Source organism: Heloderma suspectum, chromosome 1 (assembly GCF_057233095.1).
Source record: "Heloderma suspectum isolate Gila_16-S chromosome 1, 16-S_ref, whole genome shotgun sequence".
Taxonomy (NCBI): Eukaryota; Metazoa; Chordata; class Lepidosauria; order Squamata; family Helodermatidae; genus Heloderma; species Heloderma suspectum.
The window spans coordinates 329,298,010-329,313,298 of record NC_139458.1 but is presented as its reverse complement, the minus strand read 5'-3'; positions in this window follow the sequence as shown (position 1 = coordinate 329,313,298).

Sequence of the window (15,289 nt, the reverse complement as noted above, 5' to 3'; positions counted from 1 at the left end):
AGTTATGAAGTCAATGAAATGCAAAGACATTCTTTGCAAGTAGAAAAAAAAATGGTGATAAGATAGTATTCCTGATTGTGTAGAGCTCTGTAACCTCATTCACCCAAACACAGTTACATTTCTCCTTCTGACCTCCCTGGTTGGTAAACATGGGAAAGTAATGGGTGGGGGGCGGAGCCATAGTACACATACCCATTCCCCTCCATGGATACAAATTTTGAACAAGGCATAGGGTTAGAGACAGCTAAGGAATAAGGGATCAAATTCACTTCAGATACCAAGAGGCAACCCGGACCCTGTCTCCACAATAACAGAAGGAGAAGCGAAGGGAGGCTTACCCGGATTTTTTCAAGGAATCAGCTTTGGTGTGCTTTGATCCATGCAGGGCTCCACCGCTCCAGTATAAGTCGCTTCACAGAACATACTTCCAGGTGGGGTGGGGGAATTGAAGTAAATGTCATCAGACTGGCAGGGGTTGCTCAATCAATAAGAAAGCCTCCTCCCTGTCCAGGCTCTCCTTTTTCCTTCCCCCGATACTCCTGGAAAGCAATGGATGGAAGCTTAGCCTCATTGACCACAATGGGAGTTACTTCTGAGGAGACCCCTTCCCCAAGCTATGCCCAATTCCACCAATCATTTTTTATTTCCCCCCCTCTAAAACCACTATCTCACTTTGTCACTATCGTGCGATAGAGACAAAGTGAGAGATAGGGTGCACAGCTGTTGCTGGACAAATGTGTGATAGTGACCTAGTGACAGTGAAAACCTCTCTGTAGGTGTGATTTTTTTAACTTCTTGCTTTCTGGATGGGTGATTTCTCTCCTGTCTCTATGCCTCTATCATGCATTTGCTCTATCACACAAGTGCTCAATCTCTCTATCACGCAATTGTGCAATAGTGTGATTGCGTGACAGAGCAATCTACACACCTACAAAGGGGTTTCCAACGTCACTAGGTCACTGTCACGCATTTGTCCAGCAATAGCTATGCCCTCAAATAGTGGCATCATGAGGTAGTGAGATAGGGGATATAGGTATTGCTGGACAAATGTGAGATAGTGACATACAGAGATAGTGAGATTGGGGGGAGGTGTAGGTACTGTTGACAAAAGCACTATTTTGGTTTAACACTTTAATTTTTTAAAAGAAGTTAGAGGCTGCCTGGAACACACCTATACTTTGCAGGGATGGCCACCAGGGTTTAGTGGTAGGCAAGGTGAAGTAAATGTCATGAGGTAGTGCAAAACTCTGACAGCCAGCCCTGAAATGGCAAAAACGGTGGGGAAATACAGGCAGGGAAAACACTGGGGAAAACACCCCTTGACTGGGGTCAGTGAGGTGAAAGACACACCCCTGGGCAGGGCTATCATGCTGGTGTAAATGCGGAGTAAATGCACACCACAACAAAAGCACAGACAAGCCGAATTAAGGAAAACAATCAGACTAAAGGTAGTCTCAGAAGAACCGGTTTTTCGGCGCGAAACTCCGGAGTGACTGTCAGATGGCCACAACATCATGTATCCCTAATGACCTCTAAATGCAGCCAGCTCAGACTCAGAGTAAGTTGCTTGTGGAGACACCCCCCTGCCCCCAGTTATAGGACAAAGGAGACAGCAGTGCAATCTTGGCCTCCAGCTCTGACAATCCATATAAAGGGAAGGAGTAGAAGCCCAGACAGCCATTTGCAATCCCTTCCAAGTGCAGGCAGCCAGTGGGGAACTTAACATCACCTAGCAACTGCTTGAATATTGCCTCACATGTTGAGAATGGGGCTGCAAAGAAAAGATGTGCTGTATAATTGGTTTGTTTCTTGGTTGTAATTCAGCTATGCAGTACATCATACTGAAGTCAATAGGATTTTTGCATTAAATAAATGTGCACAAAAGCACAACATTTTGCCTCCTCTGGCATCTATCACAACAACAACAACAACAACATGCACTTGACTTTTATCAGGAGAAAATTACTCCTAAACGTCATGTTCAACAATACCCTCACTTTCCATAAAAACAAGAATAATAGGGGTGGAATAAAAGATTGCAATCTATTCCTGGATAACCTGTAGTAACGTATACAGAGGAATTTGTGCAGAGAGAGACCCTACCTTGGGATAGGTAATTGGTCTTCATGAGCTTGCAGTGTTATTCGTTTTCCATCTCTAAAATGGCTGGACAGTGACTCAGTGTAATTAAATATTTGTATTTGTTTCCTTTCTTTTAGCACCTACTACCTCTTGAACTCTGGCAACTTTCTGTGGGAAGGAGCACTAATTGATTTGTATCACAGATTATATGTGGAAATAACATGACTACTTCATCAACCGCGTTGAAACTCGAAGATGAAGATACTGTTATGCACAGTCTTATTTGCTCCCTTGTTTTCAGATATTTGCAAGCCTAGTGCTAACCAACCTCCTTCTTTACATTACCACCTATCTATTTTCTTTCGCATTCATATATGATCTCTGGTCTATAGCCACAGTAAAAATCAAATAACTGATGCAGCCCACTGAGTGACATCTATTTGACGATGATAACCAGAAAGACTTGTAGAAAGCTACATCTAATGCACAGCTGGACTGGCATTTACAGAGCAGCTTGATAAACAGCTATGCTTCTGTCATCGTCATCATCATCATCATCATTATTATTATTATTATTATTATTTTATCAATGAATGTTACAACATGAAAACACAACTGACACCAAGTATGAAATAACTTATTGACAATGGCCCACATATAGTGATACAGATATATAAAACTGTAGGGCTAAACTTCCTCTTGAGGTTCTCCCAATGAAGACTTAGCTAGGGAGTATTAATTAGGTCTTTCCAGATGATTACATGTGCCTGTGGAGATTTCAAGCCCCCATCACCCTGGTTGGCTAAAGAAATCTAGGGTTGCCAGCAGATATAAAAGTCATTGTCAATTGTATCATTGCACATGGCTAAGGCTCTTTAGTTCATTTTTCTAGTAAGGCAATATCCGGAAGGCTCCTTTCCCAGCATTCATTTGACAGTCCACTTGTAGATTTCCAGACTGATGCAATTTCCATTCTTGCCACAGTCCAGAAAAATGTCAGTAAATGCTTTTTGTCTTCTTTTTTTTAAAAAATGAGCAAAACTATGGCTTGTATCCAATGTTAGCCCTACTTAGAGTAGACCCATTGAGATGAATGGGACATATATTAGATTATTGGATACAACCCAATATTGTGACTGTCTCTTAAACAGCAGTCTCTGTTCTTTTCTCACTCTCGATTCCAGTAAAAGATAGAGGCGCACACCCCAGCCTGATTCCTAATTAATCTGCTGGAATAATCTGTCAGATGTCTATAATTAATCAATTTCTTCCCAGAATAACTACTAGACCTCCCTGTGCCCTGTGATCCCCTCGTCATACTGTCTACGTCCTTCCTTTTGTACCGCGAGGTGGTGGGGAGGACCCAATCCATCTTGGAGGGAGGCCTTGGACACTTCTATGGGCTAGGGTGATCTTCTGCCTTGATCGACCGATAAGGAGCATTTGTTTTATCAAATGATAAGCAGTTGTGGCTAAGAAGCAACATGATAAAAAGGGGAAAAATAGCACAACTTTCCCTACTAAATATATATTTTAAAAAAGCACATAACCCTAGGGGTTGTTTAAGAATAATTTTATTCCTCCAAAATGGAAATGGAGAGGGTTTTTTTTTTTTAAAAAAAGAAGAGCATCTATGTAATGTCCAGACTGGAGGATTTTCATATGACATACTACAGAAAGTTGTGCAAGCAGGTGGTTGAGTCTGCATTGCATTCCACATTCTGTCAACCTTGTTTCTATTCAGCAATTCATTTCCTGGCAGTATCACTGGAACATGATCAGCCTCCCATGATTACAATGGGAGGCACTGAATTGTGATGAACATACATTTGTGAATTCACCCCAAGTCTAAATACTGGAGGTGGGGATAGTGGGATCCCTTTTTGAAATGATTAGTACTCGGTACTACTCACCCTTGACCCCCCCCCCAAATGAGAATGAAACAGCTCTCTGGAGATCCCCTCCCAGAAAGGGATGGATTATGCCATCCAAAAAATGAAAAATAACACCCTAAATAAAACTCATGAGAATCTGAGTCATAGATGCTTGCATATTGAATTGTTACATGTCGTTTGAAGATTGGTGGCTGAAATGCCAATGATGAAAGGTACTGCATCTGAAGAGACATGAACACTTTGGCTGAGGTCAATTTGTGACTGCTGATATTGCTTGCAAGCCATTGCTTGACATTGCAGTCATGAAAATCCATCTGCGAACATGCCCTGAATCTGCCAAATGAAAATTGCTTTGGAATCCAAGGCCATATTGACATATGTTTTGTGAGTTTTCCTTTTCTGTGCAGAATTGCCAACTCTGAGCGCAGTAATGTCCACCTACAAGGGAACATGGGGCTGACCCATTGAAAAACATCGAGCTGTACAAATCTCTATGAAGTCTTCTTCATCATCTGTTTAAGTATGCCACTTTTCCATGGTAAGCCACACTCAAAGTGGCTCATAACATCTGAAGATTTTATGTAATAAAATATATCATTTCAAGGTGATTCACTAACAATTGCAAAGCAACAAAATTTAAATGCTCACACAAATATTAACGAACATTCAATAAGGCTGCAATCGTATCGAGTTCTCTGGGATTAAGCACCACTGAACTCCATGGGACATGCCTCTGAGAAGACATGTAAAGGATTGCACTGTAGGGGTTGTATCCAATGTTACTCTAACTTCAGTAATTTCAATGGGTCTACTCTATAGAGGACTTACATTGGAGACAACCCATAAGTTAAATAATCCACTAGTAATTCATACAAGGACCGACCAATAGAAATACAAAAGCATAATCCAAATAACAACAAAAAATTGTTATTTGTTACACCTTATCCAAGAATTGTTGCCCACAGCAACAACCCTTAAACAACCCCTAAACTCTGATGGTCTCTACTAGGCACCCTCAGTAACAGTAGCCAGCACTGTAGCTGTCAGGGCATCAACTTCCCAGGCAAGGTGGAAAGCAGGAACACATTTGCTGGACTCAGCTAGATGGTCTCTACGAGTGGCTTTCCCCTCCCATTTTCTGGTGGCGGTGGCACTGTTTACATGGCAAGAATGGAAATCAGCATGTCCCAAAACAGCTTGTTTTCAAACTGTGTGTGTTTGTGGAGGGTGGGGGCAGTATTTGATGTCCTATAGCCAAATTGCATCTTTTCCTGCTTGCTGGCTAGATCACATTTTCTTTTCCTCACAAAAAACGTAGATAGCCATCTTGGTCCATGAGAAGAAATGGAAACAGTAAGCATGGCTAAGGACAGCAGTACTTTGATTATGACCAACCAAGGTCCTGAGCAAGCTTTTGATTCTCTAGAACTACAGTCAGGCTGGATGTTAAAACATGGGAGTGAGACAGCTGTGGAGAACTTGAAAGCTTACTCACAACTTTTTGGGTAGTCCTAATAAAGGTATTACTAACAGTATGTTTGTTTTTTTAATTGTCTGATCCTGTACATAAAACTTGGGTTGTCTTCGTAAGGAGACCAACAGTGCAAACCTGCTCATGTCTACCCAGAAGTAAGTCTCATTGAATTCAACTCACTTACTCCTAGGTAAGTGTGTGTAGTACTGTAGTCTCTACCACATAAATATCTATCATAACAATCACCTGGTGGAGCTTTCTACCACCACATTAAATAACTGGAGAAAAACACGGCTGGAAAAAACACGCATAACATTTTAACTACAGGATTAGAAAATATAACCTAGCCAGCAAACAGGAGATGGAAGTTGCCATAAGACACCCAATACTACAGACAATTATAAATAGCACAAAACATTTTACTAGACTGACTTTGATAACTTATTATTGCCTGACTTCAGAGGAGACAGGAAGAGACTATGTATAGTCACAGTAAATATGAAATTACTGCAAGATAAACTGAAAATACCTTTGCAAGGGTTGTTTTCTTCATACTGCAAGAGCATGGGCTCTTTGTTATTCCTTGACAAGGCATTAAATAAAATCCTCTGCTACAGTCTAAGTGGCTTTTTAAAATCATCTGTTCTTTTAGATGCTGTTTATTGTGAAGGTAACTGATTTATTCTGAGGCCATTCAGGAGGGAAACACACACAAAAAAGCCAATTAGATTGCAGGGTAATGATAAAGGACATTTCCTTCTTACAGATAAATCAAAGGCAAAGCTCGTTTTCAATGTCCTACGTTTTCATTAGCTTCTTTACACTAATGTACTGCAACAGGGATGCCTTTTATTTATTTTGCCCTAAATGTCTTCCTGCAGGGACAGGTATAGAGAGATGTAAGCAAATGCTAAATTCAGAGGTTAAATCATCCTCAAAGTCTGAGTCATTTGGCATAAGGCAAAGATCTCATTACCATTTGGGAATCTATTGCAATAAGACACTTATTTGTTGCAGTTTATGTCGGGTGCATCTTCTTTCTGGTGCATCTTCTCCACTGCATGCACTTTTAGTTTGAAACTCATTCCCACCAATATTTTATAGATTTAATTTAGTAATATGGGACGTATGCATACAAAAGAACACTGGGACCTTTAATATTCAAAATGGCTTCAGGCTATGACATCTTGGGAGCACAACACAGTACAGCTATTAATGTATTGGTAAGGAATTGCCATTCTGGAAGAAGCAAATAAACTTTGAAGAATTCCCACTGAAAAATGAAACTCCGCCATATGAAATAATGCCTTAATACTCTCCTGCAGGCTTCCTGTAAGTGGAAAGACTACACATAAAGGTCTCTGCTGGAATACGTTTGAGTTAGTCTATGAAAATGAAAGCATCTCCTTGTGTGGGGACACCTGCTAACTGTTAAAAATATATAGGAAGAATTATATCAGAGTCAGTTGCCTTCAGACCAGAATCAAACTGGATCACTCATTTGCTCATCCAGAAATACAGGAGAGAAAGATTAAACTGTCTTTGCTTACAGCAGGGGTGGGCAACCTGGGGCCCTCCAGATATTTTGGCCTTCAGCTCCCATCAGCCCTAGCCAGTATAGCCAATGGTGAGTGATAGTGGGAGTTGTAGGCCAAAACATTTGGAGGTTCACAAGTTGCTGGTCCTTAGTCTATAGTTTTAGGAACAGCTCATTTGTTGCGGTCCGTTTGAACACTTCTTACCAAACTTGTCCTACAGATGCCTGTGAAAGGGCATGCTTTGCTCAGCCCATTTACCCTGCTTATGGAATGCTGAGTTGAAGTTCGACCATATGGTGGATTGTGTTCACTGTTTATCCCCATAATTACCCAGCTTTGTGCTTCTCTCCTGGTACTCTACATTGAGGAAAGTCAACTGCCTGAAGTAAATGGCTTGAAAACTATCTCAGGTTATTCTTTTCTTCCATCACCTTAAATTTTTCTCAATTGCAAGTAACTTTACAATTACATAAGAATAGACAGTCCTATGCAGAATAGCCTTACAGAAGTGGAGACCTGTGAAAAAGATTAGTATGCACTTTTGCGGTGGTACATCCCTATTTAAACTATAACCTTCCCTGCCCAAAGTGTTCTTTGCATGCAGTGTCAGATGATATTTTCCCTGGTTTTGGTCTATTTAAAGCTACAGCCCCCCCCCCCCCCCGACCAAACCCTCCAAGCTTACCTGCAAAGTTCAGGCCTTCCCCCTCTTCCCATATCAGCAATAACCCACTCATATCCCATGCCTAAGTTTGAAAGCAGAACAAACTGTTGTATATTAAAATTATCAAATGGAGACGGACAGACATGATTTTCATTTCAATTTTTTTTATTATAAAAGTAATATTGAAACTAATGTGATTTTTGGAGGTCTTGCTGGCTTTTCTAATGACAATCATCTGCATCCATTTGTTCTGCTAGCCCCATTATATAACAGAGCTACTTTCTGATTGTGGCTAGGCTAGGATGGCAAGATGGAAAAGATGACAAGGACTCCTGGACTTTTAACATTGTGCAGCAGACAAATCTTATCAAGGTGTCACTCCCCTGCATTACAAGTTGCACCTGCCAAAATTCTCCTTTCTGTAGATCTATTGTAGTTTCCCTTAGATCTAATTACCCTGACATATTCGTTTGCACATAGTGCTAACCTATGGCGTATTTAACCAATGGATTGTTGAATTTTTGGTTGTACAAATCCAATTGTGCTAACAAACCATGGTTTGTTAAACGTGAACAACCCCAAAAGGGAACCCATGGTTTGTTGTTGGGTTGTGTACTGGGTTGTTTTAAACCATGGGTTATCATTACATGAGAACTCAGAACTGTGGGTTGTTCATGGGTTGTTTCACCAGGCTACAGAGGTGGTGAACAAGAGTGGCAAAACAAAAAACAGCCATTCTACATGCCAATACTACAGCATTGCAAAAGCATTTGGGACACACAGACAGAATTCACATGGAAAATTGTACAAAATCAAGGGTGTTGAACTTCAGGCCTGTTATCCCCAAATAACCCCACCCTGTGGCCCCACTGCTTTCTCCTGACTGCTGATAATTTGATGTTTTCTGGCTTTTGAACAGTTTTTTCCTCATTCTAAAAGGTTGAAATGCCACTCCTGAAGCTTAGTTACTAAGGGCTCCTTCACATGGAGCTTTTATTCTGCTACTGAGATTGCTCAATCATGGAAGTTTGTGGGTCCTTTTCATGATGTCATCAGCCTCCAGGGCACATCCGGGGCATTTCTTGATTATTCCATCTCAAAAAGATCCGGAACTAATGAACTATCTTTTAAACTCGGAATGTTACGTGATTAAAACAGCCACTAGATGGTGCTGTTTCATTGAGTTCTATGAAACATTGAAAATTAAAAACTTCCACTCTCAGCACTCACATGGTTGCTTTCTGGGAGCATGCAATAAATGCGGAAAGGTTCCAGAACAGGAGGCTGCAGGGGTTTTCTTTAGTGTAAAGGTACTCTAACAGTAAGAGCTTTATGCTAAAATATGTTGGTATTATCGGGACACTTTGGCCCCACCCCTTTCACCTGCAGTTCTACCCCTTTTTGCATTCAGCCCCGCCCACCACTGGAATACACCCCTCCAAGAGCTTCTCTTAAATTGAATTTGGCCCTTGGGCTGAAAGAGGTTCAACAGCCTAGTACTAAATGATAAGGCCAGGTGGAAATGAGAAACTAGCAACAGGGATGGCAATCTACATGGCAGATGTAACACCTAGAGCTGGATTCAGTGAATTGCATTCATTTCAATGAGTCTACTATAAGGAGGACTAACATTGGATGCTACCCTTAGACTGGATCCTAATCGTCATTTCATAGTTCTCTCTCTCTCCCCTCATGATCTATTTCACTATTCCTCTCCCTATGGAAATAAGCTGGTATTTCCCAGCTTCACACTAATTCCAAGTTTAAATGGAATGGAACACTTTTGGAAGACAAGGTTTATTTATTTATTTATTTATTTATTTATTTATTTATTTCATTTCTATACCACCCAATAGCCGAAGCTCTTTTCCTTTTTATTAGTGTTCAAGCCCAATTGACAACAAGGATTGATCTAATCCTCCCAACACTGTTATGTTTTAGAAGGTGCCACAAGAAAGTTATCAGCCCAGATGTCACTGGAGACTTCACATAACTGCTTGGAGATATACAGCTCCACCTCAGTTGGTAAATATTTTAGTCCACTGCAATGAAAAAGGTGCCCTCTCGCTTGGAACAAACAGCTAGAAGTAATCCCTGATAAGTCCCAGCAGCCAATCTATGCTCAAAATGGAGGGATATGATATTAACGATATCTGGAGGCACAAGGTGCCTATTAAAGAGAATAGCACTATAACTAAAACATTGCATTGCATAAAACACTCGCAGCTTTGCACGATTTATTACAGCCCTTTATGAGTGCCAGTATATTTCTCGGGGTTTACAATACATTATTGTTCCAAGTGCTTTTTATGGCCTGATTGAATCGTCCTGCAGATGAGGCAGCTTTGAAAAGCAATTAGACAGCATAAATCAGCAGGGGACCAACATTTAATGAAGGGCATATTACTAAGCTGACCATCTCAAAGATCTTCCAAGATAAAAGGTTAATAGTGAGGCCAAAGACATAAATTGTATCATGTACTTTCTTGTGGGAAAGGAGGTGGCTCTTGAGTCCTTGAGAGAGAACAGTGACATGTCTAAGCTTCCAGTACATGGGCCATGAGCCAAGCTCCATACCGCATTCTCCAGCTATGACAAAGTTCCACAAGCATGCAGGTTTCCTGCCTCCCACTTCCATCACCAGCTTCAGTATCTCATTTCCTGCAATGCCAGAGCAGTAGATTTTCCAAAGAGTCACAAAGGTGAACTGTGCTACTCAAAGGGTAGTATCCAGTGTTCACTTAGAGTAGACCCATTGAAATGAATAGAACTAAAGTGAGGCTGGATCTACACTTACTACCTTTTTTCACTTCCAATGAGGTTTCTCAGCTCGCCTTTCACACTACGCAGTACCCGCCTTGAATTGGAACCGGAATTTCCCCCTTCTGTGCTCCCGCTTTCAATACCCTAATATCCCAGTATTTCCCCTTAATCTGCTCTGATCTTCTGCCTTCGCTACCGTATCCGGTCACAGTCCCCTCCCCTGCCTGTCCATATACAGCAGTGTTTGTATTTTCCTCCTGTCCAATCACAGCTCTCGACGACCCCATGTCATCTTCCAGCTACTGATCACATAGCTTCCTCAGCAGCCCCCGTTTCCTCATTAATAAGCAAAGGGCTGGATGTGTGTGTGCTTGTCTGATCTCGGAAGCTAAGCAGGGTTGGCCCCGGTCAGTAGTTGGATGGGCAACCGCCTGGGAATCAGGCTTCCTGCACTGAGCAGGGGGTTGTTCTATCCCTTCAAATGAGATTAAGTTTTACCCCCTCCTATCCCCCGCTCTGGATGTTTTTTTTAAAAAATTAAGGCATTATCCTTGCAGAATCGGGGCTTCTCTGCGATTTTTTTTTTTCTAATTCAGGCATGATCTTTGAAGATCATACCCAGGAAAACAGCACAGGGCTCGAGTGTGAACCGAGCTCGTGCATTTGATGAAGCACTGCAATGGGGAAAATGGGTGAGTGTGAATAATCACGTTTTAAAGCGAGAGTGTTTAACCCGATGGGACACTGAATTCATTGCGATGGTGGGCGCAATGTAGATCGACCCTTAGTTATGACTAACTTCCATCTGATTCATTTCAGTGGGTCTACTCAAAGTAGGGCTAACATTGGATACTACCCAAACACTCCGCCTCGTTAGAATTAGACATCCTACAAGCTGGCTCAGTTAGCCAATGCAGTACCCAGAGAGGTGAGGCAGGCAGCCAATGCTAGGGATGCTTGAGAACTTTGTTTCAGCTCATTATGCAGTCCAACTTGTCCCATTCGCACCCCTGAACATGAGTGCATTTTGGGGGGCAAAGCTCACATATTCCCGAGCTTCGATCGCATTCGCAAAATGTGTTTGTTAGGGAAAATGCACACTTTCAAAATGCGCATTTTGACAAAAAATTGCATTTTTACATTTTAAGGCACAATCCTATGCATGTTTAGACAGAAAAGAGTCCTACAGTTATAGCACTGCTGGCTGGGGCATGCTGGGAGTTGCAGCAGTTTTTTCAGTCTAAACATGCGTAGGACTGTGCCCTTAGTTAATGTGGGAAAAATATGCATTTGGGTGCGCACTTTAAAAATGTGCACTTAAATGCATACTTTTCCCATTCAAACAACAAAAAAGCTCGCATTTGGGGAAGAAGAATGAGCACTTAGCTGATTCTCTCATTCCCAGCCACTGCAGTCACTGCCCTATAGAGCCTCAACCTTGGGCCTTTTCTGCAGTCTGCGCAATTTGTCTCCTAGTGACAAAGCAGACATTGCCGTACAGATCTCACCAATAGCTATGTCTTTTGTTCCTTTTTACTCTAGCAAAAGTGCAGCCCCCCTGATCTGGATTGGGACTGGTGTGCGTGCGTGTGTGTGTGTGTGTACAGTGGAAGCGGGCAGGGGGACTTTCACCCTTTAACCCTCCCCCATAGTTCTAGTGTGGATCCCCCCCACTCATTGCACCTGCAATGTACAGTGCCAAATAGTGACCAATTTGGTTTAATGGATCAGTAATTTGCGATATAAATTGAGGGCGGGGAACCAAATCAGGGCTAGAGTGGGGGAAGGAGCGTTAAAGTCCCTCCCCCCAACACTAGGATCCTGATCCAGATCAGCCCCCTCTCCACACTTACATTAGAGTAGAAAAGCAATATCTGCTTTGTCCCATAGTGAGAAGGGTTGGCTGGACTGAGTGCTACTCTCCTCTCTACTTATGGAAGCTGTCTTACACTGAATTAAACCATTGGTCCATCTAGCTCAGTATTGTCTGACTAGCAGCAGCTTTCCAGATTTACAATCCTACATGAAGATGTCAGAATTTGAACCTGGGAAATGCATGCAATGCACGTGCTCTCTACAACTGAGCTAAGATCCTCCCCATATACTTGCTTCTGAGCCATCTGCTCATTAGCTGTTACCTCTGAAACCTGACTCTGACTCTCCTAGGACTCTGTTCCTTTTGGACTCCACTCAGCAAACAGCTTGCTGATTCCTGACCTTGGGAGCTCTGGCCTTGCTGCCTGGAGATCGCTGACTCACAGCTGACCCTGACATGATCCTTCTTAATATGGTCTGTGTAATGAGTTTGTAGAACAATGACATTAGGCAGGGAATAGAGAAACATTCTCCAGTGTTGTCCAACAAATGTTGGACTCCCTGGAATCAAAATAACCCCCTTCCCTTCAGTTTACTATGGCAAGCATGCAAAGGGCTTATTCTAGCTCAGTGTAAAAAATTTTTTACTCCCAGCTTGCCATGTTTGGTACAGCTGATGTCCCATGCCATATCAAAAGTTGCTTTTGAAAGCCCCTTGAGTTTCAAAAGCAATTTGCTTAATGGTTTTAGGGTTGGGTAGGGTGGCCAGTTACACACTGTGCATTACCTAAAAGGAGGACCAAAGAGGACACAGGGTTGCACAAAAATTGCATGTGGTAGCTGCAAATTTAGAAAGAAAATTGCCACAATTTAAATAGAAATACAGCACATATCACTATAGCGGGTAAGGCTGTGACTTGTGACCCTGCTCAGCCTGCTGACCAGCTGCTAACTATTGATGGGCAACTTCAAGGGCCCTGCTCTCTCTTCTTATGGTTTCATATGGTTATTTTTAAACGTGACTTGAACGGGACAGTCCTTCAAAGAGAGGACACGTCCAAAGAGGGGTGTGTCCTCTGACAGACCTTCAAATAGAGAACTGTCCTCTGTAAAGTAGGACACCTGGCCACCCTAGGGTGAAGGCTGCTGTCCAAATAAAACCTGTCCAAATGTAATGTTTCACCCTGCTGTATGACAGTGCTGACCTGTTATTTCTGCCCTTTTGGAAAAAATGAAATTAGTTTACAAGCTTAATCATATCTGCAGCTACATATTCTCAGAAATGTTAAGGTACATTTCTCTCTAGCCTGTTTTTTATATTTAAACCATTCCCAGAAACCCCAAGGAAGAGAAAAAGCAGACCAATGTAGACTAATAAGAAATCTCTTGAGAGGTAGGTAGGGTTGTCTTACAGTTCCCTGAGAGAAAACAATGTGTGGAGTGCTAGAAAGGGGTTTATTGGCATCTAGCCAAATAAGGATTATTACTTTATAGGCTCCTCTATCTTCCCAGCTTCATTTCAGCAATGCAATTCTATCCTGCTTTATTCTCTTAAACTCATTAGTGTCAGGCCAATTTTCTAAAAGATGATTTTCTTTCATTCTAAGTTCTCTTTCAAATAGTGTTTCTCCCTCCCTCCTAGGAGGCTTAAGCTTCAATTCTATACACATTTACCTTGGAGTAAGCCACACTGAACTCAGTGGAACTGACTTCTGAGCAGACAAACATAAGATTGTATTTAATTGTGCAGTCTGCGGACATTTGCTGTGACAGCTTTGAATTGAGGATTAAGACCAAGGCCAAGGGAATGTACGGGGTGTGTGTGTGTGTGTGGGGGGAGATGTTATAGAGATATTCGGTCCTTTTCTTTTTTCTTTTTCTGTAGAGGCCTATTTAAGTAGGTTTTCAATAAACAAAAACCAGTAACATTGACGGGGACTGTGAATATTAATTACCCATTGTGTATATAACACAAACTAATCATAAATGTGAAAATCCTCACTCACACCTGCTTTGTATCTTCATAATCCAGGAAGGAAGGAAGGAAATTGCTTTGGTTTAAGAAACCGCCACACTGACAATTACCCACCTGTTCTCAATTTAAATGGTGTTGATTACAAAGTTAACACAATTAAATTTCAAAGGTAAATTACAGTCGCCTGCTTTTTATGTGCACTTAGACAGTGGTTAGCACATGATTGAGGGAAGGTAAATTTAGACGGGGCCGCGGGGAGAAGTTGCTTCAGTTCCTGAGGGGAGTGTCTTCAGTTCCTGTGGGATGGTAACATTATAGGTGTGCAGAAATGGCTGTGTTAGGCTCATACATCCTGTATTATAACTGCCCTGAAATCAGTACTTCAGAACCCTTGGCTAAACATGCTATTTAAATTTTTTGTTACAACTCCGAATGGATTTTTTCAGTCAGAAGGAACCTGAGGTGCTTTTCAAATGGGCTTACAATTTTGTAGATGTAGGGCTTGGTTTTCCTCCCAATGAGCTCCTGCCACCTCTTGGGCAGAGATAATGAAACGCCTCAGCATCATACAGTTGAATAGAAATACTGCTTACAGGATGCTGAGAACTAAGATATATACAGTTCTAAAAATAACCAGCCCATTGTCTACCTAAAATTTACCGTATAATTTTATTCAGATTGCAAATGGGCTTTTATACAATGCTTTGTAAGTTTTTGGCCTACTTCAATGGCCACTTTCAGAGAAATGGAAAAAGAACAAGGGCTTTTACTAGGTTTTTGTGGGAACCTATGCCAGGTGTGATACTTTGCTAGTTTCCCTGCCTTGCCGCCTCCTCTTAGCTCCCTTGCCTTGTTCTGTGTTCGTTGTTTTTCTTTGGACTAGTTAGGGTCCAAGGAGAGGCACTACTTCATTGTCCTCCACTCCAAATTCCATTTTTGAACAGTATTCTGCACTATCCCGGGCTCAGGAGTTCCTAATCATGACTCGGCCTGGCATTGGTCCCCTGTCATAGCCAATATCAGCCTTTGTCTGCATAGGAAAAGAGGCCACTAAACACATCCTGGTTTTCTATTCCACGAAGA